Consider the following 8,694-nt stretch of genomic DNA (forward strand, 5'->3'; position numbering starts at 1 on the left):
GACTATGAAAAGGGAAGTGTGTCATTCCGAAACAGGCACAACACCAGATTCTCACTTTGTGTTGTTGTTAATGGAACTGAATGATCTACAAACAGATAATAATGAAACAGGTGTTTCTTTGCAATGTGAACTTGGCCACATGTTCATCTAAACCAGAGGTCGCAACCTAAATGTTCACAATCTTCCTGTTCCACCTTAAACGGCGCCCGAGGCTTCAGAACGTAACAGCTGCACTGTTTAAGGTGGAGCAGGAAAATTCCAATAAGAAGCTGGCAAATGAGAAACTTCAGCTCCGCGACTTTTTAGTGTTTCAGTTTCTCGCTACAGATTAAACGTATCAGGAAACCAGCTGGAGTGACTATAAACACTAATAAGTCCATTCGTCTCCAGATTATCGACATCCGTCTTAAATCTCTCTCTTTGCCGTTTCGTAGCTACTAGCTGGGCGAGACTGTCGTCTGTGTTGCTATGGTGACCAGCCGTCTGCGCTGATCTTCAGGGTTAAAGGGTGAATCAGCAGTTCTACATTAACTCCAGCGTTTAAGACCATTTACTGTTAAACTGTGTTGAAGGATCAGCAGAGCTTTATTTTACTGTAGAGGAGGATTATTTTATTATTACCTGCTGATCTGATTCAGCTGTGGAGCCGCAAGGGGGCAGTAAAAGAGCCACATGCTGCATTTTTATCAATTTAATGTAGTAAACGGCAGATTTATAGCTATTTCTTTGACGTGTACAAAGATATGTTTGAACATGTGCAAGACAGTGAGCCTCATTCTCCAGTATCTCAGTATCTTCCCAAGTGTGTTCTTGATAAAGATCCTAAGAAAACGTCTTCGTCAGATTCATGTCGTGTTCTTAAAGCGCAGAACTGTTCTCACCTTTGTAGATTCTGTTCTTACCGAAGAACAAACCCCACGTAAGAGAACATTGTTGAGTCAGAGTCTTCGTCAGAACGGCGTAAGTGGGTTTAAGAAGACATTTCTCATTAAGAACGTTTGGTGAATGAGGGCCGAAGCTTTTTATCCATTGCACTAAAAGAGGAATGTGCACTGACGGAGGCTCTGAGGTTTAAACTGTGGTTTAAAACTGGCTTCAGGAGAGCTGGAGAAGAAAGAGGAAGTTTTTAGGTAAAATCTTGAGAGCATCTTGAGCTGCTGGCAGCTTTGAAGACCAAGAAAATAAAACGGTGTTGGCAACCAACAAATGATTTCATTAGCATGGAGCGTTTTTATTTAAGCCTGTTGACTATACAGCACATAATGTCTGGATTAGTCTATCATGTCATTTGATAACGCTGATAATTTGCCCAAAACCCAATTTAAGATGAATTAGAAAGCTGTGGTCAACTATGAAATACTAATCCAGTGCTCATTTAAAAAATCCTCAATTAGCAAATGTCTTTAAAAATCCAACATGTTTTGGAATAAACTCTTCAACTGTAACAGCGTGTTACTCAGTACTGGCCAATATCCTGAGTAATCATGAGAAGTCAGATTGCATCCCTCCTTAAATCTGCTCTAATCCTCAGATTACTGCTCCTTCCCTCCACCGCATAACAATAGGCTGACCTGCCAAAAGCAGGCAGTTCACATATTAAATATAATATGTGGACGTTCCGTTTGTTCCACCAGAAGGTCTGGAGTTTGTGGAGCTTCGTTTTGAGCTTCAAGCGCAGAAGATGTGGGGGATGACCAACCTCACCATGGGTTTCGGATTGGCTTTAGAAAGACCTTTGAAGGAGAACAATGACGCAGATGCAGCACGTTCCTTGTCGTTCCTCTTCGTCTGGAGGTCAGTGTCCACCAGAGAAACTCCTGCTTCACCTTCAGAGACCAGGATGATGGTGGTCCAACCAGAATCCAGCATACCTGACTGAGGATTAGTGGCTGACTCAGGTGTGCTGTAGAGGAGAGCTGTGGTCCTGAATGTCCAGAAACAGGTTGAGCTCCAGTGATGAGAAGAGGTTTATATATCTTTTTTCCTTTTCTGTTAAACAAGCTAAAGTCCTCTTGTTCTGCTCTTTGGTGTGGATGCTCTGAAGTGACTGAAGTGGATTAAAATGATATAAAGAAAAGAAGATGTATTAAAGTCTTCCACTTCATCAAAGACTGTTGGAAATAGTGGGTCTGTCTTTAAATCTTTAAAAAGGAATTAACGTTTCTTTATAACGGAGTGTGTGAGATGTAAACGGAGATTCAGAGGGTTCAGTGTGAAATAGTTCAGATGTCTTTACTGTGGTGGTGATAGGAACCAGGCGTCACCATGACTACAACACAGATATAGACATAAAACAGCGTCTCCGTCATCAGGCAGTGAATTCAGAACCATTTCATGTAGGAACTTTCTGTGAGGAGCTTTTAGAGGGGGACACCAAACACCTCCTCTCTTTCTGTCTTAAACTCTGACCGGTCAAGATAAGATATTTCAGATTCATATTACAGAAGCAAATCTGATCTTAATTTAGGAATTTTATCTCAGCTTACAGCTTCTTATTTCCAGTTAGGAGATCTTAGCCTACTCGATCAAAGTCCAAGATCAGCTGTCATGTCTGTTTCCTAGCAACCAACCATAAACATACACCCCTAAAGCATAAACAGGTAATCAAAATAATGTTAAAATGTGAGCTAATAGTGAATGCTGTGAGAGCGCCCCCTGCTGTTTATCAGTGTCTCCGCTCCCCAGTTTCAGTCTCCATTTCCCAAACGCTTAAGTCAAACGCACTAATGCTCTTCCTCCTAATAAACAGCCACCCGTTCAGCTCCGCCTCCTCATTATTCTCCACCATCACTGTAATATTTCATCATCTACATTAACACAGGAAGGTGGTCAGAGGGGCGGTGGAGTTCGAGTCGGCAGCGTCTGAGATGTTTAAACGCAGAGTTAGAAGAGAAAAACATCTCCCAGTGAAAGCCGCGTTTTACAGTAGGAATAAATGGAGCTCATTATGCTGGTAGTGAACTACGCTGCCTGACTCAGCCGCCTCAGAACCAGAGAATCGGACCTTAAACAGAAGTCAGGACCCTGCTGGGGTTCATCCTGAAGTTAGGACAGGATTTAGGAGGTTTAGTCTAGTCAGGATGTTTGTGTGATGCTGTTTTCTGATCTGGAGTTAATGATGAGGTCATGAATGGTGGAGCTGATATTCTGGAATAGATACTGAACTAAATTGTCTCCTGGTTTTTATCACCAGCACTATGAACAATTCTGACTTGGTAAGTTGATCTGTCCTATCTATCTAGATCTATCAAGCGTTTCACACCAAACTCTTCTGAATGAAATTATGAACCTCATGCAGAAGGCATGATCAGTGAAATTCCCACTAATGTTCATTTCCCCTCCAGACCAAAAACTGCTGTGTACAGCTTGGAGGACTGATCCCTGAAACCCGTGATGCCGCTGATATCTTCAGATCTGTTCATCCGTGCACGGTTCTTAAAATGTATTCCTCAGATTTGGGTCACGGCGTGCTCTGAGACGCGCACTGCTGTCAGGAAATCAGGAGCCCAAAAACTTCTCTCTGTGTTTTTTATTGAACAAATCTCAGTTTGGTGGCCGGATTGAACCTGCGTGACTCGGATCCAGCGGCCCGAGAAAAGCTGCTGTTCTTTAACAGTTTGCCTGATGGGTTCTGAGGTCTCTGGATCCGAGCCAGAAGGCTGAAGTGACCTCTAACCCTGCTGGGTCCAGTGCAGGCTGGTGAGAGCTGCTGACCTGAAGGTTCTGCAGCAGGCTGTAGATCAACTCAGCGTGTAGGCTGAGATTCTCAATGTGTATCTCAGACTGGTCAGACCACCAGACAGGACGAGTTGAGGATGAGCAGCGTTGGGGTCCAGAGTTACAGGAGCTGAAGAGCAAAACACACACATATAATTTACACCGAAATAAAAATACATCATGAATTTCATCAACGACTGTAAAACAAGTCCCTCTTTAAATGTACAGTAACTCACTGGCAGCAGAGTTTTCAGGTGTTTATCGTCATTGATATTCCCAGAACTCATACTGTAATGTTTGTTTACAGTAATGATACTGAACTGCAGTTTTAAACGCAGAACATTTATATTCAAAGACCAAATACTGGCGGCAGAATATTACTGTGATCATTACTGTCCTCTTTTCTGAACGTTATTCATGCTCATACATATTAGGAAAGAAGAGTTCAACTGCATCTGAACTACTTTAAAAAGACTCAGCAGCGCTAAAAATAATCACCTGATTCATTTCAGCTTTCCTAAAATACAGACAGATGTTCTTTCTAAAGCTAACAGGCTCCTCCAATAACGCTCACAGCTGGATTTAAGGTGGAAAATTTACTGAAGGATTCATTGAAGCGAGCGGCTCATTCTGTGCAGAGTCCTCAAAGGTAAGATAGTGATCCATAACCAGTTTTCAGGACTCTGTGAGCTTTAGTTTAGGATGGTTTGTGTTTTAGCTGCTGAAATTTCCTCATAAGTGGACGCTGATTTATAGGAAGGGAAGTGGGACTTTTACTTTATTCTGTTTTCTCCATCTGTGATGATCTAATGTATCCCTTCATTTAATGTAGTACCTGCTTTACTGCCACATACTGGTTACAGCGGATGTTCATAACGTGTGTCTGGGGTCAGGGGGGGGGGGGGGGGCATAGTGGGAGGAGGAGGATGGGGGGCTTAGAGCATCAACACCCACAGGTCTGTGGGGGTCTTAATCCAGCCTTGAGAACATATGGGAGAAAAATAAGTAAGAGAGACTCACTGAAGTGAAGGATCTGCTGCATCTTCTCCCAGACTGTGAACTTCAGGTTGGCCAGATGTTTGGCTACATGGAGCAGCGCTCCTGAAAGGCTCTCTGGATCCTGCCGTGTGAGCTGAGCTCTGGAAGAACATTCAGGACTCAGTGCTGCTGAAGCTTTGAGTTCAGAAGCACAGAAAAGAGGGACGGCAGACAGGAACACTCACCTTCTCACTGTGGCCGTGTAGTTCTGTAAAACAGTGAGAGTGAAGTTCACCCACTGGAAACACCACAGGGGTCAAATGTCTTAAATGTGTGTCGAATCCCCACTGAAGCACATAAAATCAAATTTATTGGTTATTTCCTTTTGGGAGGTGTTTGTTCCAAACCTAAATCTAGAAGTCCCACATTTCTGAAAATAATACTTCTTGTATTTTTCAGTTTTTTCATTTTTTTTTATTTCAAACTTTTAAAGATCTTAAACTCTGTTCGTTTTGGCTCCTTGTTGAGTTTCTAACGCTGACTGAGCGACGCTCACCTGTACGAATGGAACATCTTCAGCTGCCATCTCCTCTTCTACGGCTCTGATAGCGTCTGAAAGTGCTGATATCTCTCTGCTCATCTTCTCAATCCTCTCCTTCGTCGTCTGACTCTTCTGCTCCTCTTCCTCCCTCAGTGCTGATATCCTGGCTGCCTCTTCATCTCGTAGAAACTGGTGAAGCTCCTCAAACTCCTCCTTAATCTGCCTCTCTGTGCGTCGGGCCTGAGTCTGGAAGGAAGCAGTAAATCTAATGAAATATGAACGATTGTGTGAGGATCTGGTTTATAATCTCAGAAGAGTTTGTTATTCTGACCTTTATATGACCTGCAGTCCGATCCAAATCCAGCTTAAACCTCTTAAAGACGTCCAGTTTCTCCTTCAGGGGCTTCAGTGCAGTTTTGAGCTTCTCCTGAAACAAATCAGCGTTTTAGTGAGAAACAAAGTGAGATATAAAGCCCACAGTGGTGTCCCAATGTGTTCCCGTCTCTCAGAGTGAGGATCCAGGTCACACATTTAGGAAAATGACCAGTTATTTTGATTCTCAGCTGAATTTAGTGAATTTATGGAACTTCTGACAAAGTGCGGTCACTCATAACCCACCTTGTAATCGAGTGCTGCTTCCTGATGGGGGAGAAATTTGTGGTTGGCATGTATTTTAGAGTCCCGACAGTAGATCGTCCAGACAGAAGAGTCTGAGTTTCTCAGTGTGGTCACTGCAGATGTTTCCAGGCTCTGCTGAACTTCTCTGACTTCTCTCCTGTGAGAAACTCTCACACAGGTTCTTTAAAGCCAGGTTTCTAGGAGGGAACTCCACTGAAGATCTCCTCCTACAAACTGGACATTCTCTGGATCGTTTGGTTTCCCAGAACTTCTGCAGACAGACTTTACACACACTGTGGCTGTAGAGCAGAAGAACAGGATCCTTGAAGATCTCACAGGTTAGTGTTACTGCTACTGAGAGCTGATTGGTCAGTGTTACTGCTACTGAGAGCTGATTGGTTAGAGTTACTGCTACTGAGAGCTGATTGGTTAGTGCTACTGCTACTGAGAGCTGATTGGTTAGTGTTACTGCTACTGAGAGCTGATTGGTTAGTGTTACTGCTACTGAGAGCTGATTGGTTAGTGTTACTGCTACTGAGAGCTGATTGGTCAGTGTTACTGCTACTGAGAGCTGATTGGTTAGTGTTACTGCTACTGAGAGCTGATTGGTTAGCGTTACTGCTACTGAGAGCTGATTGGTTAGAGTTACTGCTACTGAGAGCTGATTGGTTAGTGTTACTGCTACTGAGAGCTGATTGGTTAGAGTTACTGCTACTGAGAGCTGACTGGTTAGTGTTACTGCTACTGAGAGCTGATTGGTTAGAGTTACTGCTACTGAGAGCTGATTGGTTAGTGTTATTGCTACTGAGAGCTGACTGGTTAGTGTTACTGCTACTGAGAGCTGATTGGTTAGAGTTACTGCTACTGAGAGCTGATTGGTTAGTGTTACTGCTACTGAGAGCTGACTGGTTAGTGTTACTGCTACTGAGAGCTGATTGGTTAGTGTTACTGCTACTGAGAGCTGATTGGTTAGTGTTACTGCTACTGAGAGCTGACTGGTTAGTGTTACTGCTACTGAGAGCTGATTGGTTAGAGTTACTGCTACTGAGAGCTGATTGGTTAGTGTTATTGCTACTGAGAGCTGATTGGTTAGTGTTACTGCTACTGAGAGCTGATTGGTTAGAGTTACTGCTACTGAGAGCTGATTGGTTAGTGTTACTGCTACTGAGAGCTGATTGGTTAGCGTTACTGCTACTGAGAGCTGATTGGTTAGAGTTACTGCTACTGAGAGCTGATTGGTTAGTGTTACTGCTACTGAGAGCTGATTGGTTAGTGTTACTGCTACTGAGAGCTGACTGGTTAGTGTTACTGCTACTGAGAGCTGATTGGTTAGTGTTACTGCTACTGAGAGCTGATTGGTTAGTGTTACTGCTACTGAGAGCTGATTGGTTAGTGTTACTGCTACTGAGAGCTGACTGGTTAGTGTTACTGCTACTGAGAGCTGATTGGTTAGTGTTACTGCTACTGAGAGCTGATTGGTTAGTGTTACTGCTACTGAGAGCTGATTGGTTAGTGTTACTGCTACTGAGAGCTGATTGGTTAGAGTTACTGCTACTGAGAGCTGATTGGTTAGCGTTACTGCTACTGAGAGCTGATTGGTTAGAGTTACTGCTACTGAGAGCTGATTGGTTAGTGTTACTGCTACTGAGAGCTGATTGGTTAGTGTTACTGCTACTGAGAGCTGACTGGTTAGTGTTACTGCTACTGAGAGCTGATTGGTTAGTGTTACTGCTACTGAGAGCTGACTGGTTAGTGTTACTGCTACTGAGAGCTGATTGGTTAGTGTTACTGCTACTGAGAGCTGATTGGTTAGAGTTACTGCTACTGAGAGCTGATTGGTTAGAGTTACTGCTACTGAGAGCTGATTGGTTAGCATTACTGCTACTGAGAGCTGATTGGTTAGTGTTACTGCTACTGAGAGCTGATTGGTTAGTGTTACTGCTACTGAGAGCTGATTGGTTAGTGTTACTGCTACTGAGAGCTGATTGGTTAGTGTTACTGCTACTGAGAGCGGATTGGTTAGAGTTACTGCTACTGAGAGCTGATTGGTTAGTGTTACTGCTACTGAGAGCTGATTGGTTAGAGTTACTGCTACTGAGAGCTGATTGGTTAGAGTTACTGCTACTGAGAGCTGATTGGTTAGTGTTACTGCTACTGAGAGCTGATTGGTTAGCGTTACTGCTACTGAGAGCTGATTGGTTAGCGTTACTGCTACTGAGAGCTGATTGGTCAGTGTTACTGCTACTGAGAGCTGATTGGTTAGAGTTACTGCTACTGAGAGCTGATTGGTTAGTGTTACTGCTACTGAGAGCTGATTGGTTAGAGTTACTGCTACTGAGAGCTGATTGGTTAGAGTTACTGCTACTGAGAGCTGATTGGTTAGTGTTACTGCTACTGAGAGCTGATTGGTCAGCGTTACTGCTACTGAGAGCTGATTGGTTAGCATTACACCAGTGTAAACCTATCAGTAAAAAAGAGGTCTCAAAGTTTTTTAAGAAACACAAATGGTTTTGCATTAAATCATGAACGCTGAAGGAAACCTTTGCATGATTCATGGGTTCTTTGCATCGTGAAAGGGTTCTTGAGATTGATGGGAAATGTGCTGTAGACAGTTCTACACAGAATCTCTTCTATATAGACCCATTTTGTGCTTACATTTAGCACCAAAAAGCTTGACATTGTAAGTTTAGCAGAACCTTTTTTGGTGCTATACAGAACCATTCATAGCACATTCTCCATGTCACCATGCAGAGAACCGTTTCTTTGAATGTTCATGTTTCCATGTAGTCATTTTCCTCAAAAGATCCTGTGAATAACCATCGAGTTTAAGTGAGTGCTGC

Source organism: Pygocentrus nattereri, chromosome 6 (genome assembly GCF_015220715.1).
Source record: "Pygocentrus nattereri isolate fPygNat1 chromosome 6, fPygNat1.pri, whole genome shotgun sequence".
NCBI classification, from domain to species: Eukaryota; Metazoa; Chordata; class Actinopteri; order Characiformes; family Serrasalmidae; genus Pygocentrus; species Pygocentrus nattereri.